The sequence below is a fragment of the Hordeum vulgare genome, chromosome 2H (assembly GCF_904849725.1).
Source record: "Hordeum vulgare subsp. vulgare chromosome 2H, MorexV3_pseudomolecules_assembly, whole genome shotgun sequence".
Taxonomy (NCBI): domain Eukaryota; kingdom Viridiplantae; phylum Streptophyta; class Magnoliopsida; order Poales; family Poaceae; genus Hordeum; species Hordeum vulgare.
In genome coordinates, this window is record NC_058519.1 from 577711529 (window position 1) to 577733992 (window position 22464).

The 22464-nt window shown below is 45.7% G+C and overlaps 68 non-coding genes and 2 pseudogenes across 68 annotated transcripts; all 70 read left to right on the forward strand.

The window, feature by feature from the left end:
• Positions 1 to 42: 42 nt before the first annotated feature.
• LOC123436447 lies at positions 43 to 161 on the forward strand. Its single transcript, XR_006627671.1, has one exon. It is a non-coding gene; the product is annotated as a 5S ribosomal RNA (ribosomal RNA).
• A 182-nt stretch (positions 162 to 343) lies between these two features.
• Positions 344 to 462, forward strand: LOC123437934. The gene has a single exon (XR_006629096.1). It is a non-coding gene; the product is annotated as a 5S ribosomal RNA (ribosomal RNA).
• A 191-nt stretch (positions 463 to 653) lies between these two features.
• Positions 654 to 772, forward strand: LOC123431777. Its single transcript, XR_006623362.1, has one exon. It is a non-coding gene; the product is annotated as a 5S ribosomal RNA (ribosomal RNA).
• Positions 773 to 950: 178 nt separating this feature from the next.
• LOC123435584 lies at positions 951 to 1069 on the forward strand. Its single transcript, XR_006626830.1, has one exon. It is a non-coding gene; the product is annotated as a 5S ribosomal RNA (ribosomal RNA).
• Positions 1070 to 1251: 182 nt separating this feature from the next.
• LOC123437654 lies at positions 1252 to 1370 on the forward strand. Its single transcript, XR_006628828.1, has one exon. It is a non-coding gene; the product is annotated as a 5S ribosomal RNA (ribosomal RNA).
• A 197-nt stretch (positions 1371 to 1567) lies between these two features.
• On the forward strand, positions 1568 to 1686 carry LOC123432512. The gene has a single exon (XR_006624090.1). It is a non-coding gene; the product is annotated as a 5S ribosomal RNA (ribosomal RNA).
• Positions 1687 to 1886: 200 nt separating this feature from the next.
• LOC123431578 lies at positions 1887 to 2005 on the forward strand. Its single transcript, XR_006623169.1, has one exon. It is a non-coding gene; the product is annotated as a 5S ribosomal RNA (ribosomal RNA).
• A 200-nt stretch (positions 2006 to 2205) lies between these two features.
• Positions 2206 to 2324, forward strand: LOC123432389. The gene has a single exon (XR_006623974.1). It is a non-coding gene; the product is annotated as a 5S ribosomal RNA (ribosomal RNA).
• Positions 2325 to 2530: 206 nt separating this feature from the next.
• On the forward strand, positions 2531 to 2649 carry LOC123432397. The gene has a single exon (XR_006623982.1). It is a non-coding gene; the product is annotated as a 5S ribosomal RNA (ribosomal RNA).
• Positions 2650 to 3092: 443 nt separating this feature from the next.
• Positions 3093 to 3211, forward strand: LOC123436908. Its single transcript, XR_006628115.1, has one exon. It is a non-coding gene; the product is annotated as a 5S ribosomal RNA (ribosomal RNA).
• A 194-nt stretch (positions 3212 to 3405) lies between these two features.
• Positions 3406 to 3524, forward strand: LOC123436034. Its single transcript, XR_006627272.1, has one exon. It is a non-coding gene; the product is annotated as a 5S ribosomal RNA (ribosomal RNA).
• Positions 3525 to 3724: 200 nt separating this feature from the next.
• LOC123437568 lies at positions 3725 to 3843 on the forward strand. Its single transcript, XR_006628742.1, has one exon. It is a non-coding gene; the product is annotated as a 5S ribosomal RNA (ribosomal RNA).
• A 191-nt stretch (positions 3844 to 4034) lies between these two features.
• On the forward strand, positions 4035 to 4153 carry LOC123436680. The gene has a single exon (XR_006627893.1). It is a non-coding gene; the product is annotated as a 5S ribosomal RNA (ribosomal RNA).
• A 191-nt stretch (positions 4154 to 4344) lies between these two features.
• LOC123432698 lies at positions 4345 to 4462 on the forward strand. The gene has a single exon (XR_006624269.1). It is a non-coding gene; the product is annotated as a 5S ribosomal RNA (ribosomal RNA).
• Positions 4463 to 4650: 188 nt separating this feature from the next.
• On the forward strand, positions 4651 to 4769 carry LOC123432459. Its single transcript, XR_006624040.1, has one exon. It is a non-coding gene; the product is annotated as a 5S ribosomal RNA (ribosomal RNA).
• Positions 4770 to 4954: 185 nt separating this feature from the next.
• LOC123432624 lies at positions 4955 to 5073 on the forward strand. The gene has a single exon (XR_006624198.1). It is a non-coding gene; the product is annotated as a 5S ribosomal RNA (ribosomal RNA).
• A 197-nt stretch (positions 5074 to 5270) lies between these two features.
• On the forward strand, positions 5271 to 5389 carry LOC123434809. The gene has a single exon (XR_006626081.1). It is a non-coding gene; the product is annotated as a 5S ribosomal RNA (ribosomal RNA).
• A 212-nt stretch (positions 5390 to 5601) lies between these two features.
• On the forward strand, positions 5602 to 5720 carry LOC123434902. Its single transcript, XR_006626170.1, has one exon. It is a non-coding gene; the product is annotated as a 5S ribosomal RNA (ribosomal RNA).
• Positions 5721 to 5920: 200 nt separating this feature from the next.
• LOC123434810 lies at positions 5921 to 6039 on the forward strand. The gene has a single exon (XR_006626082.1). It is a non-coding gene; the product is annotated as a 5S ribosomal RNA (ribosomal RNA).
• Positions 6040 to 6272: 233 nt separating this feature from the next.
• Positions 6273 to 6391, forward strand: LOC123431858. The gene has a single exon (XR_006623453.1). It is a non-coding gene; the product is annotated as a 5S ribosomal RNA (ribosomal RNA).
• Positions 6392 to 6605: 214 nt separating this feature from the next.
• Positions 6606 to 6724, forward strand: LOC123437079. Its single transcript, XR_006628281.1, has one exon. It is a non-coding gene; the product is annotated as a 5S ribosomal RNA (ribosomal RNA).
• A 194-nt stretch (positions 6725 to 6918) lies between these two features.
• LOC123436628 lies at positions 6919 to 7037 on the forward strand. The gene has a single exon (XR_006627842.1). It is a non-coding gene; the product is annotated as a 5S ribosomal RNA (ribosomal RNA).
• A 212-nt stretch (positions 7038 to 7249) lies between these two features.
• On the forward strand, positions 7250 to 7368 carry LOC123432286. The gene has a single exon (XR_006623877.1). It is a non-coding gene; the product is annotated as a 5S ribosomal RNA (ribosomal RNA).
• Positions 7369 to 7559: 191 nt separating this feature from the next.
• LOC123432984 lies at positions 7560 to 7678 on the forward strand. The gene has a single exon (XR_006624548.1). It is a non-coding gene; the product is annotated as a 5S ribosomal RNA (ribosomal RNA).
• A 197-nt stretch (positions 7679 to 7875) lies between these two features.
• On the forward strand, positions 7876 to 7994 carry LOC123436448. The gene has a single exon (XR_006627672.1). It is a non-coding gene; the product is annotated as a 5S ribosomal RNA (ribosomal RNA).
• A 194-nt stretch (positions 7995 to 8188) lies between these two features.
• LOC123434811 lies at positions 8189 to 8307 on the forward strand. Its single transcript, XR_006626083.1, has one exon. It is a non-coding gene; the product is annotated as a 5S ribosomal RNA (ribosomal RNA).
• A 198-nt stretch (positions 8308 to 8505) lies between these two features.
• On the forward strand, positions 8506 to 8624 carry LOC123436449. Its single transcript, XR_006627673.1, has one exon. It is a non-coding gene; the product is annotated as a 5S ribosomal RNA (ribosomal RNA).
• A 194-nt stretch (positions 8625 to 8818) lies between these two features.
• On the forward strand, positions 8819 to 8937 carry LOC123434812. The gene has a single exon (XR_006626084.1). It is a non-coding gene; the product is annotated as a 5S ribosomal RNA (ribosomal RNA).
• A 215-nt stretch (positions 8938 to 9152) lies between these two features.
• Positions 9153 to 9271, forward strand: LOC123432022. Its single transcript, XR_006623625.1, has one exon. It is a non-coding gene; the product is annotated as a 5S ribosomal RNA (ribosomal RNA).
• A 194-nt stretch (positions 9272 to 9465) lies between these two features.
• Positions 9466 to 9584, forward strand: LOC123434813. The gene has a single exon (XR_006626085.1). It is a non-coding gene; the product is annotated as a 5S ribosomal RNA (ribosomal RNA).
• Positions 9585 to 9793: 209 nt separating this feature from the next.
• LOC123434898 lies at positions 9794 to 9912 on the forward strand. Its single transcript, XR_006626167.1, has one exon. It is a non-coding gene; the product is annotated as a 5S ribosomal RNA (ribosomal RNA).
• A 185-nt stretch (positions 9913 to 10097) lies between these two features.
• LOC123436035 lies at positions 10098 to 10216 on the forward strand. The gene has a single exon (XR_006627273.1). It is a non-coding gene; the product is annotated as a 5S ribosomal RNA (ribosomal RNA).
• A 200-nt stretch (positions 10217 to 10416) lies between these two features.
• On the forward strand, positions 10417 to 10535 carry LOC123437569. The gene has a single exon (XR_006628743.1). It is a non-coding gene; the product is annotated as a 5S ribosomal RNA (ribosomal RNA).
• Positions 10536 to 10729: 194 nt separating this feature from the next.
• Positions 10730 to 10848, forward strand: LOC123434953. The gene has a single exon (XR_006626217.1). It is a non-coding gene; the product is annotated as a 5S ribosomal RNA (ribosomal RNA).
• A 215-nt stretch (positions 10849 to 11063) lies between these two features.
• LOC123432699 lies at positions 11064 to 11181 on the forward strand. Its single transcript, XR_006624270.1, has one exon. It is a non-coding gene; the product is annotated as a 5S ribosomal RNA (ribosomal RNA).
• A 206-nt stretch (positions 11182 to 11387) lies between these two features.
• On the forward strand, positions 11388 to 11506 carry LOC123432460. Its single transcript, XR_006624041.1, has one exon. It is a non-coding gene; the product is annotated as a 5S ribosomal RNA (ribosomal RNA).
• Positions 11507 to 11697: 191 nt separating this feature from the next.
• LOC123434814 lies at positions 11698 to 11816 on the forward strand. Its single transcript, XR_006626086.1, has one exon. It is a non-coding gene; the product is annotated as a 5S ribosomal RNA (ribosomal RNA).
• A 197-nt stretch (positions 11817 to 12013) lies between these two features.
• LOC123434815 lies at positions 12014 to 12132 on the forward strand. Its single transcript, XR_006626087.1, has one exon. It is a non-coding gene; the product is annotated as a 5S ribosomal RNA (ribosomal RNA).
• Positions 12133 to 12326: 194 nt separating this feature from the next.
• Positions 12327 to 12464, forward strand: LOC123432988 (annotated as a pseudogene).
• Positions 12465 to 12670: 206 nt separating this feature from the next.
• On the forward strand, positions 12671 to 12789 carry LOC123434903. The gene has a single exon (XR_006626171.1). It is a non-coding gene; the product is annotated as a 5S ribosomal RNA (ribosomal RNA).
• Positions 12790 to 12992: 203 nt separating this feature from the next.
• On the forward strand, positions 12993 to 13111 carry LOC123434816. The gene has a single exon (XR_006626088.1). It is a non-coding gene; the product is annotated as a 5S ribosomal RNA (ribosomal RNA).
• Positions 13112 to 13353: 242 nt separating this feature from the next.
• Positions 13354 to 13472, forward strand: LOC123432178. The gene has a single exon (XR_006623775.1). It is a non-coding gene; the product is annotated as a 5S ribosomal RNA (ribosomal RNA).
• Positions 13473 to 13684: 212 nt separating this feature from the next.
• On the forward strand, positions 13685 to 13803 carry LOC123438564. Its single transcript, XR_006629699.1, has one exon. It is a non-coding gene; the product is annotated as a 5S ribosomal RNA (ribosomal RNA).
• Positions 13804 to 14000: 197 nt separating this feature from the next.
• LOC123436629 lies at positions 14001 to 14119 on the forward strand. Its single transcript, XR_006627843.1, has one exon. It is a non-coding gene; the product is annotated as a 5S ribosomal RNA (ribosomal RNA).
• Positions 14120 to 14319: 200 nt separating this feature from the next.
• Positions 14320 to 14438, forward strand: LOC123436631. Its single transcript, XR_006627845.1, has one exon. It is a non-coding gene; the product is annotated as a 5S ribosomal RNA (ribosomal RNA).
• A 191-nt stretch (positions 14439 to 14629) lies between these two features.
• On the forward strand, positions 14630 to 14748 carry LOC123437080. The gene has a single exon (XR_006628282.1). It is a non-coding gene; the product is annotated as a 5S ribosomal RNA (ribosomal RNA).
• A 209-nt stretch (positions 14749 to 14957) lies between these two features.
• On the forward strand, positions 14958 to 15076 carry LOC123434899. Its single transcript, XR_006626168.1, has one exon. It is a non-coding gene; the product is annotated as a 5S ribosomal RNA (ribosomal RNA).
• Positions 15077 to 15267: 191 nt separating this feature from the next.
• LOC123436036 lies at positions 15268 to 15386 on the forward strand. The gene has a single exon (XR_006627274.1). It is a non-coding gene; the product is annotated as a 5S ribosomal RNA (ribosomal RNA).
• A 185-nt stretch (positions 15387 to 15571) lies between these two features.
• Positions 15572 to 15690, forward strand: LOC123437570. The gene has a single exon (XR_006628744.1). It is a non-coding gene; the product is annotated as a 5S ribosomal RNA (ribosomal RNA).
• Positions 15691 to 15890: 200 nt separating this feature from the next.
• Positions 15891 to 16009, forward strand: LOC123434954. Its single transcript, XR_006626218.1, has one exon. It is a non-coding gene; the product is annotated as a 5S ribosomal RNA (ribosomal RNA).
• A 200-nt stretch (positions 16010 to 16209) lies between these two features.
• On the forward strand, positions 16210 to 16327 carry LOC123432701. The gene has a single exon (XR_006624273.1). It is a non-coding gene; the product is annotated as a 5S ribosomal RNA (ribosomal RNA).
• Positions 16328 to 16521: 194 nt separating this feature from the next.
• Positions 16522 to 16640, forward strand: LOC123432461. The gene has a single exon (XR_006624042.1). It is a non-coding gene; the product is annotated as a 5S ribosomal RNA (ribosomal RNA).
• Positions 16641 to 16825: 185 nt separating this feature from the next.
• On the forward strand, positions 16826 to 16944 carry LOC123432040. Its single transcript, XR_006623642.1, has one exon. It is a non-coding gene; the product is annotated as a 5S ribosomal RNA (ribosomal RNA).
• A 188-nt stretch (positions 16945 to 17132) lies between these two features.
• Positions 17133 to 17251, forward strand: LOC123435500. Its single transcript, XR_006626748.1, has one exon. It is a non-coding gene; the product is annotated as a 5S ribosomal RNA (ribosomal RNA).
• Positions 17252 to 17433: 182 nt separating this feature from the next.
• LOC123438463 lies at positions 17434 to 17552 on the forward strand. The gene has a single exon (XR_006629603.1). It is a non-coding gene; the product is annotated as a 5S ribosomal RNA (ribosomal RNA).
• Positions 17553 to 17740: 188 nt separating this feature from the next.
• Positions 17741 to 17859, forward strand: LOC123434818. The gene has a single exon (XR_006626090.1). It is a non-coding gene; the product is annotated as a 5S ribosomal RNA (ribosomal RNA).
• Positions 17860 to 18071: 212 nt separating this feature from the next.
• Positions 18072 to 18190, forward strand: LOC123434904. Its single transcript, XR_006626172.1, has one exon. It is a non-coding gene; the product is annotated as a 5S ribosomal RNA (ribosomal RNA).
• A 206-nt stretch (positions 18191 to 18396) lies between these two features.
• LOC123434819 lies at positions 18397 to 18515 on the forward strand. Its single transcript, XR_006626091.1, has one exon. It is a non-coding gene; the product is annotated as a 5S ribosomal RNA (ribosomal RNA).
• Positions 18516 to 18769: 254 nt separating this feature from the next.
• Positions 18770 to 18888, forward strand: LOC123431859. Its single transcript, XR_006623454.1, has one exon. It is a non-coding gene; the product is annotated as a 5S ribosomal RNA (ribosomal RNA).
• Positions 18889 to 19109: 221 nt separating this feature from the next.
• LOC123437082 lies at positions 19110 to 19228 on the forward strand. Its single transcript, XR_006628283.1, has one exon. It is a non-coding gene; the product is annotated as a 5S ribosomal RNA (ribosomal RNA).
• A 197-nt stretch (positions 19229 to 19425) lies between these two features.
• LOC123436632 lies at positions 19426 to 19544 on the forward strand. The gene has a single exon (XR_006627846.1). It is a non-coding gene; the product is annotated as a 5S ribosomal RNA (ribosomal RNA).
• Positions 19545 to 19762: 218 nt separating this feature from the next.
• Positions 19763 to 19881, forward strand: LOC123432287. Its single transcript, XR_006623878.1, has one exon. It is a non-coding gene; the product is annotated as a 5S ribosomal RNA (ribosomal RNA).
• Positions 19882 to 20075: 194 nt separating this feature from the next.
• LOC123433404 lies at positions 20076 to 20211 on the forward strand (annotated as a pseudogene).
• A 203-nt stretch (positions 20212 to 20414) lies between these two features.
• Positions 20415 to 20533, forward strand: LOC123434821. The gene has a single exon (XR_006626092.1). It is a non-coding gene; the product is annotated as a 5S ribosomal RNA (ribosomal RNA).
• Positions 20534 to 20727: 194 nt separating this feature from the next.
• LOC123436633 lies at positions 20728 to 20846 on the forward strand. The gene has a single exon (XR_006627847.1). It is a non-coding gene; the product is annotated as a 5S ribosomal RNA (ribosomal RNA).
• A 206-nt stretch (positions 20847 to 21052) lies between these two features.
• On the forward strand, positions 21053 to 21171 carry LOC123432023. Its single transcript, XR_006623626.1, has one exon. It is a non-coding gene; the product is annotated as a 5S ribosomal RNA (ribosomal RNA).
• Positions 21172 to 21365: 194 nt separating this feature from the next.
• Positions 21366 to 21484, forward strand: LOC123436634. Its single transcript, XR_006627848.1, has one exon. It is a non-coding gene; the product is annotated as a 5S ribosomal RNA (ribosomal RNA).
• Positions 21485 to 21678: 194 nt separating this feature from the next.
• On the forward strand, positions 21679 to 21797 carry LOC123431976. The gene has a single exon (XR_006623579.1). It is a non-coding gene; the product is annotated as a 5S ribosomal RNA (ribosomal RNA).
• A 194-nt stretch (positions 21798 to 21991) lies between these two features.
• Positions 21992 to 22110, forward strand: LOC123438328. Its single transcript, XR_006629477.1, has one exon. It is a non-coding gene; the product is annotated as a 5S ribosomal RNA (ribosomal RNA).
• A 204-nt stretch (positions 22111 to 22314) lies between these two features.
• Positions 22315 to 22433, forward strand: LOC123435121. Its single transcript, XR_006626382.1, has one exon. It is a non-coding gene; the product is annotated as a 5S ribosomal RNA (ribosomal RNA).
• Positions 22434 to 22464: the final 31 nt, after the last annotated feature.

Below are 22464 nucleotides of genomic sequence, written 5' to 3' on the forward strand. Positions count from 1 at the left end.
TAGTAGGGGCAAGCATAAGGAACAAATAGATAGTTGCATGTCGGATGCGATCATACCAGCACTAAAGCATCGGATCCCATCAGAACTCCGAAGTTAAGCGTGCTTGGGCGAGAGTAGTACTAGGATGGGTGACCTCCTGGGAAGTCCTCGTGTTGCATTCCCCTTTTTAAATATATTTTTGCGCCACGTGACAAGGATGACGCGGGAGCGTGATCTATATGACCTCATTTTCTTATTTTTGACGATTACTGTGTGACTTTTTCCACCGCGCTTGACACCCAACGACTAGTAGTAGTAGTAGTAGTAGGGGCAAGCATAAGGAACAAATAGATAGTTGCATGTCGGATGCGATCATACCAGCACTAAAGCACCCGATCCCATCAGAACTCCGAAGTTAAGCGTGCTTGGGCGAGAGTAGTACTAGGATGGGTGACCTCCTGGGAAGTCCTCGTGTTGCATTCCCCTTTTTAAACATATTTTTGCGCCACGTGACAAGGATGACGCGGGAGCGTGATCTATATGACCTCATTTTCTTATTTTTGACGATTACTGTGTGACTTTTCCCACCGCGCTTGACACCCAACGACTAGTAGTAGTACTAGTAGTAGTAGTAGTAGGGGCAAGCATAAGGAACAAATAGATAGTTGCATGTCGGATGCGATCATACCAGCACAAAAGCACCGGATCCCATCAGAACTCCGAAGTTAAGCGTGCTTGGGCGAGAGTAGTACTAGGATCGGTGACCTCCTGGGAAGTCCTCGTGTTGCATTCCCCTTTTTAAATATATTTTTCGCCACGTGACAAGGATGACGCGGGAGCGTGATCTATATGACCTCATTTTCTTATTTTTGACGATTACTGTGTGACTTTTCCCACCGCGCTTGACACCCAATGACTAGTAGTAGTAGTAGTAGGGGCAAACATAAGGAACAAATAGATAGTTGCATGTCGGATGCGATCATACCAGCACTAAAGCACCGGATCCCATCAGAACTCCGAAGTTAAGCGTGCTTGGGCGAGAGTAGTACTAGGATGGGTGACCTCCTAGGAAGTCCTCGTGTTGCATTCCCCTTTTTAAATATATTTTTGCGCCACGTGACAAGGATGACGCGGGACCGTGATCTATATGACCTCATTTTCTTATTTTTGACGATTACTGTGTGACTTTTCCCACCGCGCTTGACACCCAACAACTAGTAGTAGTAGTAGTAGTAGGGGCAAGCATAAGGAACAAATAGATAGTTGCATGTCGGATGCGATCATACCAGCACTAAAGCACCGGATCCCATCAAAACTCCGAAGTTAAGCGTGCTTGGGCGAGAGTAGTACTAGGATGGGTGACCTCCTGGGAAGTCCTCGTGTTGCATTCCCCTTTTTAAATATATTTTTGCGCCACGTGACAAGGATGACGCGGGAGCGTGATCTATATGACCTCATTTTCTTATTTTTGACGATTACTGTGTGACTTTTCCCACCGCGCTTGACACCCAACGACTAGTAGTAGTAGTAGTAGTAGTAGTAGTAGTAGTAGTAGTAAGCATAAGGAACAAATAGATAGTTGCATGTCGGATGCGATCATACCAGCACTAAAGCACCAGATCCCATCAAAACTCCGAAGTTAAGCGTGCTTGGGCGAGAGTAGTACTAGGATGGTTGACCTCCTGGGAAGTCCTCGTGTTGCATTCCCCTTTTTAAATATATTTTTGCGCCACGTGACAAGGATGACGCGGGACCGTGATCTATATGACCTCATTTTCTTATTTTTGACGATTACTGTGTGACTTTTCCCACCGCGCTTGACACCCAACGACTAGTAGTAGTAGTAGTAGTAGTAGTAGTAGTAGTAGTAGGGGCAAGCATAAGGAACAAATAGATAGTTGCATGTCGGATGCGATCATACCAGCACTAAAGCACCGGATCCCATCAGAACTCTGAAGTTTAGCGTGCTTGGGCGAGAGTAGTACTAGGATGGGTGACCTCCTGGGAAGTCCTCGTGTTGCATTCCCCTTTTTAAATATATTTTTGCGCCACGTGACAAGGATGACGCGGGAGCGTGATCTATATGACCTCATTTTCTTATTTTTGACGATTACTGTGTGACTTTTCCCACCGCGCTTGACACCCAACGACTAGTAGTAGTACTAGTAGTAGTAGTAGTAGTAGTAGTAGGGGCAAGCATAAGGAACAAATAGATACTTGCATGTCGGATGCGATCATACCAGCACTAAAGCACCGGATCCCATCAGAACTCCGAAGTTAAGCGTGCTTGGGCGACAGTAGTACTAGGATGGGTGACCTCCTGGAAAGTCCTCGTGTTGCATTCCCCTTTTTAAATATATTTTTGCGCCACGTGACAAGGATGACGCGGGAGCGTGATCTTTATGACCTCATTTTCTTATTTTTGACGATTACTGTGTGACTTTTCCCACCGCGCTTGACACCCAACGACTAGTAGTAGTAGTAGTAGTAGTAGTAGTAGTAGTAGTAGTAGTAGGGGCAAGCATAAGGAACAAATAGATAGTTGCATGTCGGATGCGATCATACTAGCACTAAAGCACTAGATCCCATCAGAACTCCGAAGTTAAGCGTGCTTGGGCGAGAGTAGTACTAGTATGGGTGACCTCCTGGGAAGTCCTCGTGTTGCATTCCCCTTTTTAAATATATTTTTACGCCACGTGACAAGGATGACGCGGGACCGTGATCTATATGACCTCATTTTCTTATTTTTGACGATTACTGTGTGACTTTTCCCACCGCGCTTGACACCCAACGACTAGTAGTAGTAGTAGTAGTAGTAGTAGTAGTAGTAGTAGTAGTAGTAGTAGGGCGAGAGTAGTACTAGGATGGGTGACCTCCTGGGAAGTCCTCGTGTTGCATTCCCCTTTTTAAATATATTTTTGCGCCACGTGACAAGGATGACGCGGGAGCGTGATCTATATGACCTCATTTTCTTATTTTTGACGATTATTGTGTGACTTTTCCCACCGCGCTTGACACCCAACGACTAGTAGTAGTAGTAGTAGTGGTGGTAGTAGTAGTAGTAGTAGTAGTAGTAGGGGCAAGCATAAGGAACAAATAGATAGTTGCATGTCGGATGCGATCATACCAGCACTAAAGCACCGGATCCCATCAGAACTCCGAAGTTAAGCGTGCTTGGGCGAGAGTAGTACTAGGATGGCTGACCTCCTGGGAAGTCCTCGTGTTGCATTCCCCTTTTTAAATATATTTTTGCGCCATGTGACAAGGATGACGCGGGACCGTGATCTATATGACCTCATTTTGTTATTTTTGACGATTACTGTGTGACTTTTCCCACCGCGCTTGACACCCAACGACTAGTAGTACTAGTAGTAGTAGTAGTAGTAGTAGGGGCAAGCATAAGGAACAAATAGATAGTTGCATGTCGGATGCGATCATACCAGCACTAAAGCACCGGATCCCATCAGAACTCCGAAGTTAAGCGTGCTTGGGCGAGAGTAGTACTAGGATGGTTGACCTCCTGGGAAGTCCTCGTGTTGCATTCCCCTTTTTAAATATATTTTTGCGCCACGTGACAAGGATGACGCGGGACCGTGATCTATATGACCTCATTTTCTTATTTTTGACGATTACTGTGTGACTTTTCCCACCGCGCTTGACACCCAACGACTAGTAGTAGTAGTAGTAGTAGTAGTAGTAGTAGTAGTAGGGGCAAGCATAAGGAACAAATAGATAGTTGCATGTCGGATGCGATCATACCAGCACTAAAGCACCGGATCCCATCAGAACTCCGAAGTTTAGCGTGCTTGGGCGAGAGTAGTACTAGGATGGGTGACCTCCTGGGAAGTCCTCGTGTTGCATTCCCCTTTTTAAATATATTTTTGCGCCACGTGACAAGGATGACGCGGGAGCGTGATCTATATGACCTCATTTTCTTATTTTTGACGATTACTGTGTGACTTTTCCCACCGCGCTTGACACCCAACGACTAGTAGTAGTAGTAGTAGTAGTAGTAGTAGGGGCAAGCATAAGGAACAAATAGATAGTTGCATGTCGGATGCGATCATACCAGCACTAAAGCACCGGATCCCATCAGAACTCCGAAGTTAAGCGTGTTTGGGCGAGAGTAGTACTAGGATGGGTGACCTCGTGGGAAGTCCTCGTGTTGCATTCCCCTTTTTAAATATATTTTTACGCCACGTGACAAGGATGACGCGGGAGCGTGATCTATATGACCTCATTTTCTTATTTTTGACGATTACTGTGTGACTTTTCCCACCGCGCTTGACACCCAACGACTAGTAGTAGTAGTAGTAGTAGTAGTAGTAGGGGCAAGCATAAGGAACAAATAGATAGTTGCATGTCGGATGCGATCATACCAGCACTAAAGCACCGGATCCCATCAGAACTCTGAAGTTAAGCGTGCTTGGCGAGAGTAGTACTAGGATGGGTGACCTCCTGGGAAGTCCTCGTGTTGCATTCCCCTTTTTAAATATATTTTTGCGCCACGTGACAAGGATGACGCGGGACCGTGATCTATATGACCTCATTTTCTTATTTTTAACGATTACTGTGTGACTTTTCCCACCGCGCTTGACACCCAACGACTAGTAGTAGTAGTAGTAGTAGTAGTAGGGGCAAGCATAAGGAACAAATAGATAGTTGCATGTCGGATGCGATCATACCAGCACTAAAGCACCGGATCCCATCAAAACTTCGAAGTTAAGCGTGCTTGGGCGAGAGTAGTACTAGGATGGGTGACCTCCTGTGAAGTCCTCGTGTTGCATTCCCCTTTTTAAATATATTTTTGCGCCACGTGACAAGGATGACGCGGGAGCGTGATCTATATGACCTCATTTTCTTATTTTTGACGATTACTGTGTGACTTTTCCCACCGCGCTTGACACCCAACGACTAGTAGTAGTAGTATTAGTAGTAGGGGCGAGCATAAGGAACAAATAGATAGTTGCATGTCGGATGCGATCATACCAGCACTAAAGCACCGAATCCCATCAGAACTCCAAAGTTAAGCGTGCTTGGGCAAGAGTAGTACTAGGATGGGTGACCTCCTGGGAAGTCCTCGTGTTGCATTCCCCTTTTTAAATATATTTTTGCGCCACGTGACAAGGATGACGCGGGACCGTGATCTATATGACCTCATTTTCTTATTTTTGACGATTACTGTGTGACTTTTCCCACCGCGCTTGACACCCAACGACTAGTAGTAGTAGTAGTAGTAGTAGTAGTAGTAGTAGGGGCAAGCATAAGGAACAAATAGATAGTTGCATGTCGGATGCGATCATACCAGCACTAAAGCACCGGATCCCATCAGAACTCCGAAGTTAAGCGTGCTTGGGCGAGAGTAGTACTAGGATGGGTGACCTCCTGGGAAGTCCTCGTGTTGCATTCCCCTTTTTAAATATATTTTTGCGCCACGTGACAAGGATGACGCGGGACCGTGATCTATATGACCTCATTTTCTTATTTTTGACGATTACTGTGTGACTTTTCCCACCGTGCTTGACACCCAACGACTAGTAGTAGTAGTAGTAGTAGTAGTAGTAGTACTAGTAGTAGTAGTAGTAGGGGCAAGCATAAGGAACAAATAGATAGTTGCATGTCGGATGCGATCATACCAGCACTAAAGCACCGGATCCCATCAGAACTCCGAAGTTAAGCGTGCTTGGGCGAGAGTAGTACTAGGATGGGTGACCTCCTGGGAAGCCCTCGTGTTGCATTCCCCTTTTTAAATATATTTTTGCGCCACGTGACAAGGATGACGCGGGAGCGTGATCTATATGACCTCATTTTCTTATTTTTGACGATTACTGTGTGACTTTTCCCACCGCGCTTGACACCCAACGACTAGTAGTAGTAGTAGTAGTACTAGTAGTAGTAGTAGTAGGGGCAAGCATAAGGAACAAATAGATAGTTGCATGTCGGATGCGATCATACCAGCACTAAAGCACCGGATCCCATCAGAACTCCGAAGTTAAGCGTGCTTGGGCGAGAGTAGTACTAGGATGGGTGACCTCCTGGGAAGTCCTCGTGTTGCATTCCCCTTTTTAAATATATTTTTGCGCCACGTGACAAGGATGACGCGGGACCGTGATCTATATGACCTCATTTTCTTATTTTTGACGATTACTGTGTGACTTTTCCCACCGCGCTTGACACCCAACGACTAGTAGTACTAGTAGTAGTAGTAGTAGTAGTACTAGTAGTAGTAGTAGTAGTAGTAGTAGTAATAGTAGTAAGGGCAAGCATAAGGAACAAATAGATAGTTGCATGTCGGATGCGATCATACCAGCATTAAAGCACGGGATCCCATCAGAACTCCGAAGTTAAGCGTGCTTGGGCGAGAGTAGTACTAGGATGGGTGACCTCCTCGGAAGTCCTCGTGTTGCATTCCCCTTTTTAAATATATTTTTGCGCCACGTGACAAGGATGACGCGGGAGCGTGATCTATATGACCTCATTTTCTTATTTTTGACGATTACTGTGTGACTTTCCCACCGCGCTTGACACCCAACGACTAGTAGTAGTAGTAGTAGTAGTGGTAGTAGTAGTAGTAGTAGTAGTAGTAGTAGGGGCAAGCATAAGGAACAAATAGATAGTTGCATGTCGGATGCGATCATACCAGCACTAAAGCACCGGATCCCATCAGAACTCCGAAGTTAAGCGTGCTTGGGCGAGAGTAGTACTAGGATAGGTGACCTCCTGGGAAGTCCTCGTGTTGCATTCCCCTTTTTAAATATATTTTTGCGCCACGTGACAAGGATGACGCGGGAGCGTGATCTATATGACCTCATTTTCTTATTTTTGACGATTACTGTGTGACTTTTCCCACCGCGCTTGACACCCAACGACTAGTAGTAGTAGCAGTAGTAGTAGTAGTAGTAGGGGCAAGCATAAGGAACAAATAAATAGTTGCATGTCGGATGCGATCATACCAGCACTAAAGCACCGGATCCCATCAGAACTTCGAAGTTAAGCGTGCTTGGGCGAGAGTAGTACTAGGATGGGTGACCTCCTGGGAAGTCCTCGTGTTGCATTCCCCTTTTTAAATATATTTTTGCGCCACGTGACAAGGATGACGCGGGAGCGTGATCTATATGACCTCATTTTCTTATTTTTGACGATTACTGTGTGACTTTTCCCACCGCGCTTGACACCCAACGACTAGTAGTAGTAGTAGTAGTAGTGGTAGTAGTAGTAGTAGTAGTAGTAGTAGGCGCAAGCATAAGGAACAAATAGATAGTTGCATGTCGGATGCGATCATACCAGCACTAAAGCACCGGATCCCATCAGAACTCCGAAGTTAAGCGTGCTTGGGAGAGAGTAGTACTAGGATAGGTGACCTCCTGGGAAGTCCTCGTGTTGCATTCCCCTTTTTAAATATATTTTTGCGCCACGTGACAAGGATGACGCGGGAGCGTGATCTATATGACCTCATTTTCTTATTTTTGACGATTACTGTGTGACTTTTCCCACCGCGCTTGACACCCAACGACTAGTAGTAGTAGCAGTAGTAGTAGTAGTAGGGGCAAGCATAAGGAACAAATAGATAGTTGCATGTCGGATGCGATCATACCAGCACTAAACCACCGGATCCCATCAGAACTTCGAAGTTAAGCGTGCTTGGGCGATAGTAGTACTAGGATGGGTGACCTCCTCGGAAGTCCTCGTGTTGCATTCCCCTTTTTAAATATATTTTTGCGCCACGTGACAAGGATGACGCGGGAGCGTGATCTATATGACCTCATTTTCTTATTTTTGACGATTACTGTGTGACTTTTCCCACCGCGCTTGACACCCAACGACTAGTAGTAGTAGTAGTAGTATTAGTAGTAGTAGTAGGGGCAAGCATAAGGAACAAATAGATAGTTGCATGTCGGATGCGATCATACCAGCACTAAAGCATCGGATCCCATCAGAACTCCGAAGTTAAGCGTGCTTGGGCGAGAGTAGTACTAGGATGGGTGACCTCCTGGGAAGTCCTCGTGTTGCATTCCCCTTTTTAAATATATTTTTGCGCCACGTGACAAGGATGACGCGGGAGCGTGATCTATATGACCTCATTTTCTTATTTTTGACGATTACTGTGTGACTTTTTCCACCGCGCTTGACACCCAACCACTAGTAGTAGTAGCAGTAGTAGTAGTAGTAGTAGGGGCAAGCATAAGGAACAAATAGATAGTTGCATGTCGGATGCGATCATACCAGCACTAAAGCACCGGATCCCATCAGAACTCCGAAGTTAAGCGTGCTTGGGCGAGAGTAGTACTAGGATGGGTGACCTCCTGGGAAGTCCTCGTGTTGCATTCCCCTTTTTAAATATATTTTTGCGCCACGTGACAAGGATGACGCGGGAGCGTGATCTATATGACCTCATTTTCTTATTTTTGACGATTACTGTGTGACTTTTCCCACCGCGCTTGACACCCAACGACTAGTAGTAGTAGTAGTAGTAGTTAGTAGTAGTAGTAGGGGCAAGCATAAGGAACAAATAGATAGTTGCATGTCGGATGCGATCATACCAGCACTAAAGCATCGGATCCCATCAGAACTCCGAAGTTAAGCGTGCTTGGGCGAGAGTAGTACTAGGATGGGTGACCTCCTGGGAAGTCCTCGTGTTGCATTCCCCTTTTTAAATATATTTTTGCGCCACGTGACAAGGATGACGCGGGAGCGTGATCTATATGACCTCATTTTCTTATTTTTGACGATTACTGTGTGACTTTTTCCACCGCGCTTGACACCCAACCACTAGTAGTAGTAGCAGTAGTAGTAGTAGTAGTAGGGGCAAGCATAAGGAACAAATAGATAGTTGCATGTCGGATGCGATCATACCAGCACTAAAGCACCGGATCCCATCAGAACTCCGAAGTTAAGCGTGCTTGGGCGAGAGTAGTACTAGGATGGGTGACCTCCTGGGAAGTCCTCGTGTTGCATTCCCCTTTTTAAATATATTTTTGCGCCACGTGACAAGGATGACGCGGGAGCGTGATCTATATGACCTCATTTTCTTATTTTTGACGATTACTGTGTGACTTTTCCCACCGCGCTTGACACCCAACGACTAGTAGTAGTAGTAGTAGTAGTGGTAGTAGTAGTAGTAGTAGTAGTAGTAGTAGGGGCAAGCATAAGGAAAAAATAGATAGTTGCATGTCGGATGCGATCATACGAGCACTAAAGCACCGGATCCCATCAGAACTCCGAAGTTAAGCGTGCTTGGGCGAGAGTAGTACTAGGATAGGTGACCTCCTGGGAAGTCCTCGTGTTGCATTCCCCTTTTTAAATATATTTTTGCGCCACGTGACAAGGATGACGCGGGAGCGTGATCTATATGACCTCATTTTCTTATTTTTGACGATTACTGTGTGACTTTTCCCACCGCGCTTGACACCCAACGACTAGTAGTAGTAGCAGTAGTAGTAGTAGTAGTAGGGGCAAGCATAAGGAACAAATAGATAGTTGCATGTCGGATGCGATCATACCAGCACTAAAGCACCGGATCCCATCAGAACTCCGAAGTTAAGCGTGCTTGGGCGAGAGTAGTACTAGGATGGGTGACCTCCTGGGAAGTCCTCGTGTTGCATTCCCCTTTTTAAATATATTTTTGCGCCACGTGACAAGGATGACGCGGGAGCGTGATCTATATGACCTCATTTTCTTATTTTTGACGATTACTGTGTGACTTTTCCCACCGCGCTTGACACCCAACGACTAGTAGTAGTAGTAGTAGTAGTATTAGTAGTAGTAGTAGTAGTAGTAGGGGCAAGCATAAGGAACAAATAGATAGTTGCATGTCGGATGCAATCATACCAGCACTAAAGCACCGGATCCCATCAGAACTCCGAAGTTAAGCGTGCTTGGGCGAGAGTAGTACTAGGATGGGTGACCTCCTGGGAAGTCCTCGTGTTGCATTCCCCTTTTTAAATATATTTTTGCGCCACGTGACAAGGATGACGCGGGACCGTGATCTATATGACCTCATTTTGTTATTTTTGACGATTACTGTGTGACTTTTCCCACCGCGCTTGACACCCAACGACTAGTAGTACTAGTAGTAGTAGTAGGGGCAAGCATAAGGAACAAATAGATAGTTGCATGTCGGATGCGATCATACCAGCACTAAAGCACCGGATCCCATCAGAACTCCGAAGTTAAGCGTGCTTGGGCGAGAGTAGTACTAGGATGGTTGACCTCCTGGGAAGTCCTCGTGTTGCATTCCCCTTTTTAAATATATTTTTGCGCCACGTGACAAGGATGACGCGGGACCGTGATCTATATGACCTCATTTTCTTATTTTTGACGATTACTGTGTGACTTTTCCCACCGCGCTTGACACCCAACGACTAGTAGTAGTAGTAGTAGTAGTAGTAGTAGTAGTAGTAGGGGCAAGCATAATGAACAAATAGATAGTTGCATGTCGGATGCGATCATACCAGCACTAAAGCACCGGATCCCATCAGAACTCCGAAGTTTAGCGTGCTTGGGCGAGAGTAGTACTAGGATGGGTGACCTCCTGGGAAGTCCTCGTGTTGCATTCCCCTTTTTAAATATATTTTTGCGCCACGTGACAAGGATGACGCGGGAGCGTGATCTATATGACCTCATTTTCTTATTTTTGACGATTACTGTGTGACTTTTCCCACCGCGCTTGACACCCAACGACTAGTAGTAGTAGTAGTAGTAGTAGTAGTAGTAGGGGCAAGCATAAGGAACAAATAGATAGTTGCATGTCGGATGCGATCATACCAGCACTAAAGCACCGGATCCCATCAGAACTCCGAAGTTAAGCGTGCTTGGGCGAGAGTAGTACTAGGATGGGTGACCTCGTGGGAAGTCCTCGTGTTGCATTCCCCTTTTTAAATATATTTTTACGCCACGTGACAAGGATGACGCGGGAGCGTGATCTATATGACCTCATTTTCTTATTTTTGACGATTACTGTGTGACTTTTCCCACCGCGCTTGACACCCAACGACTAGTAGTAGTAGTAGTAGTAGTAGTAGTAGTAGTAGTAGTAGTAGTAGTAGTAGGGGCAAGCATAAGGAACAAATAGATAGTTGCATGTCGGATGCGATCATACCAGCACTAAAGCACCGGATCCCATCAGAACTCTGAAGTTAAGCGTGCTTGGCGAGAGTAGTACTAGGATGGGTGACCTCCTGGGAAGTCCTCGTGTTGCATTCCCCTTTTTAAATATATTTTTGCGCCACGTGACAAGGATGACGCGGGACCGTGATCTATATGACCTCATTTTCTTATTTTTGACGATTACTGTGTGACTTTTCCCACCGCGCTTGACACCCAACGACTAGTAGTAGTAGTAGTAGTAGTAGTAGTAGTAGTAGTAGTAGTAGGGGCAAGCATAAGGAACAAATAGATAGTTGCATGTCGGATGCGATCATACCAGCACTAAAGCACCGGATCCCATCAAAACTTCGAAGTTAAGCGTGCTTGGGCGAGAGTAGTACTAGGATGGGTGACCTCCTGTGAAGTCCTCGTGTTGCATTCCCCTTTTTAAATATATTTTTGCGCCACGTGACAAGGATGACGCGGGAGCGTGATCTATATGACCTCATTTTCTTATTTTTGACGATTACTGTGTGACTTTTCCCACCGCGCTTGACACCCAACGACTAGTAGTAGTAGTAGTAGTAGTAGTAGTAGGGGCAAGCATAAGGAACAAATAGATAGTTGCATGTCGGATGCGATCATACCAGCACTAAAGCACCGGATCCCATCAGAACTCCGAAGTTAAGCGTGCTTGGGCGAGAGTAGTACTAGGATGGGTGACCTCCTGGGAAGTCCTCGTGTTGCATTCCCCTTTTTAAATATATTTTTGCGCCACGTGACAAGGATGACGCGGGAGCGTGATCTATATGACCTCATTTTCTTATTTTTGACGATTACTGTGTGACTTTTCCCACCGCGCTTGACACCCAACGACTAGTAGTAGTAGTAGTAGTAGTATTAGTAGTAGTAGGGGCAAGCATAAGGAACAAATAGATAGTTGCATGTCGGATGCGATCATACCAGCACTAAAGCACCGGATCCCATCAGAACTCCGAAGTTAAGCGTGCTTGGGCGAGAGTAGTACTAGGATGGGTGACCTCCTGGGAAGTCCTCGTGTTGCATTCCCCTTTTTAAATATATTTTTGCGCCACGTGACAAGGATGACGCGGGAGCGTGATCTATATGACCTCATTTTCTTATTTTTGACGATTACTGTGTGACTTTTCCCACCGCGCTTGACACCCAACGACTAGTAGTAGTAGCAGTAGTAGTAGTAGTAGTAGGGGCAAGCATAAGGAACAAATAGATAGTTGCATGTCGGATGCGATCATACCAGCACTAAAGCACCGGATCCCATCAGAACTTCGAAGTTAAGCGTGCTTGGGCGAGTTAAGCGTGCTTGGGCGAGAGTAGTACTAGGATGGGTGACCTCCTGGGAAGTCCTCGTGTTGCATTCCCCTTTTTAAATATATTTTTGCGCCACGTGACAAGGATGACGCGGGAGCGTGATCTATATGACCTCATTTTCTTATTTTTGACGATTACTGTGTGACTTTTCCCACCGCGCTTGACACCCAACGACTAGTAGTAGTAGTAGTAGTAGTAGTACTAGTAGTAGTAGTAGTAGGGGCAAGCATAAGGAACAAATAGATAGTTGCATGTCGGATGCGATCATACCAGCACTAAAGCACCGGATCCCATCAGAACTCCGAAGTTAAGCGTGCTTGGGCGAGAGTAGTACTAGGATGGGTGACCTCCTGGGAAGCCCTCGTGTTGCATTCCCCTTTTTAAATATATTTTTGCGCCACGTTACAAGGTTGACGCGGGAGCGTGATCTATATGATCTCATTTTCTTATTTTTGACGATTACTGTGTGACTTTTCCCACCGCGCTTGACACCCAACGACTAGTAGTAGTAGTAGTAGTAGTACTAGTAGTAGTAGTAGTAGGGGCAAGCATAAGGAACAAATAGATAGTTGCATGTCGGATGCGATCATACCAGCACTAAAGCACCGGATCCCATCAGAACTCCGAAGTTAAGCGTGCTTGGGCGAGAGTAGTACTAGGATGGGTGACCTCCTGGGAAGTCCTCGTGTTGCATTCCCCTTTTTAAATATATTTTTGCGCCACGTGACAAGGATGACGCGGGACCGTGATCTATATGACCTCATTTTCTTATTTTTGACGATTACTGTGTGACTTTTCCCACCGCGCTTGACACCCAACGACTAGTAGTAGTAGTAGTAGTAGTAGTAGTAGTAGTAGTAGTAGTAGTAGTAGTAGTAGTAGTAGTAGTAGTAATAGTAGTAAGGGCAAGCATAAGGAACAAATAGATAGTTGCATGTCGTATGCGATCATACCAGCATTAAAGCACGGGATCCCATCAGAACTCCGAAGTTAAGCGTGCTTGGGCGAGAGTAGTACTAGGATGGGTGACCTCCTCGGAAGTCCTCGTGTTGCATTCCCCTTTTTAAATATATTTTTGCGCCACGTGACAAGGATGACGCGGGAGCGTGATCTATATGACCTCATTTTCTTATTTTTGACGATTACTGTGTGACTTTTCCCACCGCGCTTGACACCCAACGACTAGTAGTAGTAGTAGTAGTAGTGGTAGTAGTAGTAGTAGTAGTAGTAGTAGGGGCAAGCATAAGGAACAAATAGATAGTTGCATGACGGATGCGATCATACCAGCACTAAAGCACCGGATCCCATCAGAACTCTGAAGTTAAGCGTGCTTGGGCGAGAGTAGTACTAGGATAGGTGACCTCCTGGGAAGTCCTCGTGTTGCATTCCCCTTTTTAAATATATTTTTGCGCCACGTGACAAGGATGACGCGGGAGCGTGATCTATATGACCTCATTTTCTTATTTTTGACGATTACTGTGTGACTTTTCCCACCGCGCTTGACACCCAACGACTAGTAGTAGTAGGAGTAGTAGTAGTCGTAGTAGTAGGGGCAAGCATAAGGAACAAATAAATAGTTGCATGTCGGATGCGATCATACCAGCACTAAAGCACCGGATCCCATCAGAACTTCGAAGTTAAGCGTGCTTGGGCGAGAGTAGTACTAGGATGGGTGACCTCCTGGGAAGTCCTCGTGTTGCATTCCCCTTTTTAAATATATTTTTGCGCCACGTGACAAGGATGACGCGGGAGCGTGATCTATATGACCTCATTTTCTTATTTTTGACGATTACTGTGTGACTTTTCCCACCGCGCTTGACACCCAACGACTAGTAGTAGTAGCAGTAGTAGTAGTAGTAGTAGTAGTAGGGGCAAGCATAAGGAACAAATAAATAGTTGCATGTCGGATGCGATCATACCAGCACTAAAGCACCGGATCCCATCAGAACTTCGAAGTTAAGCGTGCTTGGGCGAGAGTAGTACTAGGATGGGTGACCTCCTGGGAAGTCCTCGTGTTGCATTCCCCTTTTTAAATATATTTTTGCGCCACGTGACAAGGATGACGCGGGAGCGTGATCTATATGACCTCATTTTCTTATTTTTGACGATTACTGTGTGACTTTTCCCACCGCGCTTGACACCCAACGACTAGTAGTAGTAGCAGTAGTAGTAGTAGTAGGGGCAAGCATAAGGAACAAATAGATAGTTGCATGTCGGATGCGATCATACCAGCACTAAAGCACCGGATCCCATCAGAACTCCGAAGTTAAGCGTGCTTGGGCGAGAGTAGTACTAGGATAGGTGACCTCCTGGGAAGTCCTCGTGTTGCATTCCCCTTTTTAAATATATTTTTGCGCCACGTGACAAGGATGACGCGGGAGCGTGATCTATATGACCTCATTTTCTTATTTTTGACGATTACTGTGTGACTTTTCCCACCGCGCTTGACACCCAACGACTAGTAGTAGTAGTAGTAGTAGTGGTAGTAGTAGTAGTAGTAGTAGTAGGGGCAAGCATAAGGAACAAATAGATAGTTGCATGTCGGATGCAATCATACCAGCACTAAAGCACCGGATCCCATCAGAACTCCGAAGTTAAGCGTGCTTGGGCGAGAGTAGTACTAGGATGGGTGACCTCCTGGGAAGTCCTCGTGTTGCATTCCCCTTTTTAAATATATTTTTGCGCCACGTGACAAGGATGACGCGGGACCGTGATCTATATGACCTCATTTTGTTATTTTTGACGATTACTGTGTGACTTTTCCCACCGCGCTTGACACCCAACGACTAGTAGTACTAGTAGTAGTAGTAGTAGTAGGGGCAAGCATAAGGAACAAATAGATAGTTGCATGTCGGATGCGATCATACCAGCACTAAAGCACCGGATCCCATCAGAACTCCGAAGTTAAGCGTGCTTGGGCGAGAGTAGTACTAGGATGGTTGACCTCCTGGGAAGTCCTCGTGTTGCATTCCCCTTTTTAAATATATTTTTGCGCCACGTGACAAGGATGACGCGGGACCGTGATCTATATGACCTCATTTTCTTATTTTTGACGATTACTGTGTGACTTTTCCCACCGCGCTTGACACCCAACGACTAGTAGTAGTAGTAGTAGTAGTAGGGGCAAGCATAAGGAACAAATAGATAGTTGCATGTCGGATGCGATCATACCAGCACTAAAGCACCGGATCCCATCAGAACTCCGAAGTTTAGCGTGCTTGGGCGAGAGTAGTACTAGGATGGGTGACCTCCTGGGAAGTCCTCGTGTTGCATTCCCCTTTTTAAATATATTTTTGCGCCACGTGACAAGGATGACGCGGGAGCGTGATCTATATGACCTCATTTTCTTATTTTTGACGATTACTGTGTGACTTTTCCCACCGCGCTTGACACCCAACGACTAGTAGTAGTAGTAGTAGTAGTAGTAGTAGTAGTAGTAGGGGCAAGCATAAGGAACAAATAGATAGTTGCATGTCGGATGCGATCATACCAGCACTAAAGCACCGGATCCCATCAGAACTCCGAAGTTAAGCGTGCTTGGGCGAGAGTAGTACTAGGATGGGTGACCTCGTGGGAAGTCCTCGTGTTGCATTCCCCTTTTTAAATATATTTTTACGCCACGTGACAAGGATGACGCGGGAGCGTGATCTATATGACCTCATTTTCTTATTTTTGACGATTACTGTGTGACTTTTCCCACCGCGCTTGACACCCAACGACTAGTAGTAGTAGTAGTAGTAGTAGTAGTAGTAGTAGTAGGGGCAAGCATAAGGAACAAATAGATAGTTGCATGTCGGATGCGATCATACCAGCACTAAAGCACCGGATCCCATCAGAACTCTGAAGTTAAGCGTGCTTGGCGAGAGTAGTACTAGGATGGGTGACCTCCTGGGAAGTCCTCGTGTTGCATTCCCCTTTTTAAATATATTTTTGCGCCACGTGACAAGGATGACGCGGGACCGTGATCTATATGACCTCATTTTCTTATTTTTGACGATTACTGTGTGACTTTTCCCACCGCGCTTGACACCCAACGACTAGTAGTAGTAGTAGTAGTAGTAGTAGTAGTAGGGGCAAGCATAAGGAACAAATAGATAGTTGCATGTCGGATGCGATCATACCAGCACTAAAGCACCGGATCCCATCAAAACTTCGAAGTTAAGCGTGCTTGGGCGAGAGTAGTACTAGGATGGGTGACCTCCTGTGAAGTCCTCGTGTTGCATTCCCCTTTTTAAATATATTTTTGCGCCACGTGACAAGGATGACGCGGGAGCGTGATCTATATGACCTCATTTTCTTATTTTTGACGATTACTGTGTGACTTTTCCCACCGCGCTTGACACCCAACGACTAGTAGTAGTAGTATTAGTAGTAGGGGCGAGCATAAGGAACAAATAGATAGTTGCATGTCTGATGCGATCATACCAGCACTAAAGCACCGGATCCCATCAGAACTCCAAAGTTAAGCGTGCTTGGGCAAGAGTAGTACTAGGATGGGTGACCTCCTGGGAAGTCCTCGTGTTGCATTCCCCTTTTTAAATATATTTTTGCGCCACGTGACAAGGATGACGCGGGACCGTGATCTATATGACCTCATTTTCTTATTTTTGACGATTACTGTGTGACTTTTCCCACCGCGCTTGACACCCAACGACTAGTAGTAGTAGTAGTAGTAGTAGTAGGGGCAAGCATAAGGAACAAATAGATAGTTGCATGTCGGATGCGATCATACCAGCACTAAAGCACCGGATCCCATCAGAACTCCGAAGTTAAGCGTGCTTGGGCGAGAGTAGTACTAGGATGGGTGACCTCCTGTGAAGTCCTCGTGTTGCATTCCCCTTTTTAAATATATTTTTGCGCCACGTGACAAGGATGACGCGGGAGCGTGATCTATATGACCTCATTTTCTTATTTTTGACGATTACTGTGTGACTTTTCCCACCGCGCTTGACACCCAACGACTAGTAGTAGTATTAGTAGTAGGGGCGAGCATAAGGAACAAATAGATAGTTGCATGTCGGATGCGATCATACCAGCACTAAAGCACCGGATCCCATCAGAACTCCAAAGTTAAGCGTGCTTGGGCAAGAGTAGTACTAGGATGGGTGACCTCCTGGGAAGTCCTCGTGTTGCATTCCCCTTTTTAAATATATTTTTGCGCCACGTGACAAGGATGACGCGGGACCGTGATCTATATGACCTCATTTTCTTATTTTTGACGATTACTGTGTGACTTTTCCCACCGCGCTTGACACCCAACGACTAGTAGTAGTAGTAGTAGTAGTAGTAGGGGCAAGCATAAGGAACAAATAGATAGTTGCATGTCGGATGCGATCATACCAGCACTAAAGCACCGGATCCCATCAGAACTCCGAAGTTAAGCGTGCTTGGGCGAGAGTAGTACTAGGATGGGTGACCTCCTGGGAAGTCCTCGTGTTGCATTCCCCTTTTTAAATATATTTTTGCGCCACGTGACAAGGATGACGCGGGAGCGTGATCTATATGACCTCATTTTCTTATTTTTGACGATTACTGTGTGACTTTTCCCACCGCGCTTGACACCCAACGACTAGTAGTAGTAGTAGTAGTAGTAGTAGTAGTACTAGTAGTAGTAGTAGTAGGGGCAAGCATAAGGAACAAATAGATAGTTGCATGTCGGATGCGATCATACCAGCACTAAAGCACCGGATCCCATCAGAACTCCGAAGTTAAGCGTGCTTGGGCGAGAGTAGTACTAGGATGGGTGACCTCCTGGGAAGCCCTCGTGTTGCATTCCCCTTTTTAAATATATTTTTGCGCCACGTGACAAGGATGACGCGGGAGCGTGATCTATATGACCTCATTTTCTTATTTTTGACGATTACTGTGTGACTTTTCCCACCGCGCTTGACACCCAACGACTAGTAGTAGTAGTAGTAGTAGTACTAGTAGTAGTAGTAGTAGTAGGGGCAAGCATAAGGAACAAATAGATAGTTGCATGTCGGATGCGATCATACCAGCACTAAAGCACCGGATCCCATCAGAACTCCGAAGTTAAGCGTGCTTGGGCGAGAGTAGTACTAGGATGGGTGACCTCCTGGGAAGTCCTCGTGTTGCATTCCCCTTTTTAAATATATTTTTGCGCCACGTGACAAGGATGACGCGGGACCGTGATCTATATGACCTCATTTTCTTATTTTTGACGATTACTGTGTGACTTTTCCCACCGCGCTTGACACCCAACGACTAGTAGTAGTAGTAGTAGTAGTAGTACTAGTAGTAGTAGTAGTAGTAGTAGTAGTAGTAGTAGTAGTAGTAGTAGTAGTAGTAATAGTAGTAAGGGCAAGCATAAGGAACAAATAGATAGTTGCATGTCGGATGCGATCATACCAGCATTAAAGCACGGGATCCCATCAGAACTCCGAAGTTAAGCGTGCTTGGGCGAGAGTAGTACTAGGATGGGTGACCTCCTCGGAAGTCCTCGTGTTGCATTCCCCTTTTTAAATATATTTTTGCGCCACGTGACAAGGATGACGCGGGAGCGTGATCTATATGACCTCATTTTCTTATTTTTGACGATTACTGTGTGACTTTTCCCACCGCGCTTGACACCCAACGACTAGTAGTAGTAGTAGTAGTAGTGGTAGTGGTAGTAGTAGTAGTAGTAGTAGTAGTAGTAGGGACAAGCATAAGGAACAAATAGATAGTTGCATGTCGGATGCGATCATACCAGCACTAAAGCACCGGATCCCATCAGAACTCCGAAGTTAAGCGTGCTTGGGCGAGAGTAGTACTAGGATAGGTGACCTCCTGGGAAGTCCTCGTGTTGCATTCCCCTTTTTAAATATATTTTTGCGCCACGTGACAAGGATGACGCGGGAGCGTGATCTATATGACCTCATTTTCTTATTTTTGACGATTACTGTGTGACTTTTCCCACCGCGCTTGACACCCAACGACTAGTAGTAGTAGCAGTAGTAGTAGTAGTAGTAGTAGGGGCAAGCATAAGGAACAAATAAATAGTTGCATGTCGGATGCGATCATACCAGCACTAAAGCACCGGATCCCATCAGAACTTCGAAGTTAAGCGTGCTTGGGCGAGAGTAGTACTAGGATGGGTGACCTCCTGGGAAGTCCTCGTGTTGCATTCCCCTTTTTAAATATATTTTTGCGCCACGTGACAAGGATGACGCGGGAGCGTGATCTATATGACCTCATTTTCTTATTTTTGACGATTACTGTGTGACTTTTCCCACCGCGCTTGACACCCAACGACTAGTAGTAGTAGTAGTAGTAGTGGTGGTAGTAGTAGTAGTAGTAGTAGTAGTAGTAGGCGCAAGCATAAGGAACAAATAGATAGTTGCATGTCGGATGCGATCATACCAGCACTAAAGCACCGGATCCCATCAGAACTCCGAAGTTAAGCGTGCTTGGGAGAGAGTAGTACTAGGATAGGTGACCTCCTGGGAAGTCCTCGTGTTGCATTCCCCTTTTTAAATATATTTTTGCGCCACGTGACAAGGATGACGCGGGAGCGTGATCTATATGACCTCATTTTCTTATTTTTGACGATTACTGTGTGACTTTTCCCACCGCGCTTGACACCCAACGACTAGTAGTAGTAGCAGTAGTAGTAGTAGTAGTAGGGGCAAGCATAAGGAACAAATAGATAGTTGCATGTCGGATGCGATCATACCAGCACTAAAGCACCGGATCCCATCAGAACTTCGAAGTTAAGCGTGCTTGGGCGATAGTAGTACTTGGATGATAGTAGTACTAGGATGGGTGACCTCCTGGGAAGTCCTCGTGTTGCATTCCCCTTTTTAAATATATTTTTGCGGCACGTGACAAGGATGACGCGGGAGCGTGATCTATATGACCTCATTTTCTTATTTTTGACGATTACTGTGTGACTTTTCCCACCGCGCTTGACACCCAACGACTAGTAGTAGTAGTAGTAGTAGTAGTATTAGTAGTAGTAGTAGGGGCAAGCATAAGGAACAAATAGATAGTTGCATGTCGGATGCGATCATACCAGCACTAAAGCACCGGATCCCATCAGAACTCCGAAGTTAAGCGTGCTTGGGCGAGAGTAGTACTAGGATGGGTGACCTCCTGGGAAGTCCTCGTGTTGCATTCCCCTTTTTAAATATATTTTTGCGCCACGTGACAAGGATGACGCGGGAGCGTGATCTATATGACCTCATTTTCTTATTTTTGACGATTACTGTGTGACTTTTCCCACCGCGCTTGACACCCAACGACTAGTAGTAGTAGCAGTAGTAGTAGTAGTAGTAGGGGCAAGCATAAGGAACAAATAGATAGTTGCATGTCGGATGCGATCATACCAGCACTAAAGCACCGGATCCCATCAGAACTTCGAAGTTAAGCGTGCTTGGGCGAGAGTAGTACTAGGATGGGTGACCTCCTGGGAAGTCCTCGTGTTGCATTCCCCTTTTTAAATATATTTTTGCGCCACGTGACAAGGATGACGCGGGAGCGTGATCTATATGACCTCATTTTCTTATTTTTGACGATTACTGTGTGACTTTTCCCACCGCGCTTGACACCCAACGACTAGTAGTAGTGGTAGTAGTAGTAGTAGTAGTAGTAGTAGTAGTAGGGGCAAGCATAATGAAAAAATAGATAGTTTCATGTCGGATGCGATCATACGAGCACTAAAGCACCGGATCCCATCAGAACTCCGAAGTTAAGCGTGCTTGGGCGAGAGTAGTACTAGGATAGGTGACCTCCTGGGAAGTCCTCGTGTTGCATTCCCCTTTTTAAATATATTTTTGCGCCACGTGACAAGGATGACGCGGGAGCGTGATCTATATGACCTCATTTTCTTATTTTTGACGATTACTGTGTGACTTTTCCCACCGCGCTTGACACCCAACGACTAGTAGTAGTAGAAGTAGTAGTAGTAGTAGTAGGGGCAAGCATAAGGAACAAATAGATAGTTGCATGTCGGATGCGATCATACCAGCACTAAAGCACCGGATCCCATCAGAACTTCGAAGTTAAGCGTGCTTGGGCGAGAGTAGTACTAGGATGGGTGACCTCCTGGGAAGTCCTCGTGTTGCATTCCCCTTTTTAAATATATTTTTGCGCCACGTGACAAGGATGACGCGGGAGCGTGATCTATATGACCTCATTTTCTTATTTTTGACGATTACTGTGTGACTTTTCCCACCGCGCTTGACACCCAACGACTAGTAGTAGTAGTAGTATTAGTAGTAGTAGTAGGGGCAAGCATAAGGAACAAATAGATAGTTGCATGTCGGATGCGATCATACCAGCACTAAAGCACCAGATCCCATCAGAACTCCGAAGTTAAGCGTGCTTGGGCGAGAGTAGTACTAGGATGGGTGACCTCCTGGGAAGTCCTCTTGTTGCATTCCCCTTTTTAAATATATTTTTGCGCCACGTGACAAGGATGACGCGGGAGCGTGATCTATATGACCTCATTTTCTTATTTTTGACGATTACTGTGTGACTTTTCCCACCGCGCTTGACACCCAACGACTAGTAGTAGTAGCAGTAGTAGTAGTAGTAGTAGGGGCAAGCATAAGGAACAAATAGATAGTTGCATGTCGGATGCGACCATACCAGCACTAAAGCACCGGATCCCAGCAGAACTCTGAAGTTAAGCGTGCTTGGGCGAGAGTAGTACTAGGATGGGTGACCTCCTGGGAAGTCCTCGTGTTGCATTCCCCTTTTTAAATATATTTTTGCGCCACGTGACAAGGATGACGCGGGAGCGTGATCTATATGACCTCATTTTCTTATTTTTGACGATTACTGTGTGACTTTTCCCACCGCGCTTGACACCCAACGACTAGTAGTAGTAGTAGTAGTAGTAGTAGTAGTAGTAGGTAGTAGGGGCAAGCATAAGGAACAAATAGATAGTTGCATGTCGGATGCGATCATACCAGCACTAAAGCACCGGATCCCATCAGAACTCCGAAGTTAAGCGTGCTTGGGCGAGAGTAGTACTAGGATGGGCGACCTCCTGGGAAGTCCTCGTGTTGCATTCCCCTTTTTAAATATATTTTTGCGCCACGTGAC